Source organism: Lupinus angustifolius, chromosome LG09 (assembly GCF_001865875.1).
Source record: "Lupinus angustifolius cultivar Tanjil chromosome LG09, LupAngTanjil_v1.0, whole genome shotgun sequence".
Lineage (NCBI taxonomy): Eukaryota > Viridiplantae > Streptophyta > Magnoliopsida > Fabales > Fabaceae > Lupinus > Lupinus angustifolius.
In genome coordinates this window covers 10,834,553-10,835,147 of record NC_032017.1, presented here as the reverse complement: position 1 = coordinate 10,835,147, position 595 = coordinate 10,834,553, and the positions used below count along the sequence as shown (strand labels likewise).

Sequence of the window (595 nt, the reverse complement as noted above, 5' to 3'; positions counted from 1 at the left end):
TGATTGTTGTGTTTATGTGAGAAGCCTTGACGATGGTTCATTTATTTTTCTGTTACTTTATGTTGATGATATGTTGATTGCTGCTAATCATTTGAGTGATATCAATGAGCTGAAAGTCATGCTAGGTAAGGAGTTTGACTTGAAAGATTTAGGGTCTGTTAGGAAGATTCTTGGGATGGAGATTCAGAGGGATAGGGGAGCTAGAAAACTATGGCTCTGCCAACAAAGCTATGTTGAAAAGATCTTAGAGAGATTTGATATGAGCAATGCTAAAGTAGTGAGCACTCTATTGGCAAATCATTTCAAGCTTTCCCTAGATAAGTGTCCAAACACAGATGAAGATAAGAAATACATATCAAAGGTTCCATATGTCAATACAGTGGGTTGCTTGATGTATGCTATGGTTTGTACTAGACCAGACTTGGCACAAGTAGTTAGTCAAGTATGCAAGTACATGTCAAAACCAGGGAAGCAACATTGGGAAGCAGTCAAATGGATTTTCAGATATTTGAAGGGGACTACAGGTCTCGGTATCATGTTTGGCAGCCAACAGAGTAAGCCTTCAGTTATTGGTTATGTTGATTCAGACTATGCA

At 38.5% G+C, this 595-nt stretch overlaps 1 pseudogene; it reads left to right on the top strand.

The window, feature by feature from the left end:
* LOC109356248 overlaps positions 1-595 on the top strand; it is a 7,485-nt pseudogene that overhangs the window by 5,515 nt on the left and 1,375 nt on the right.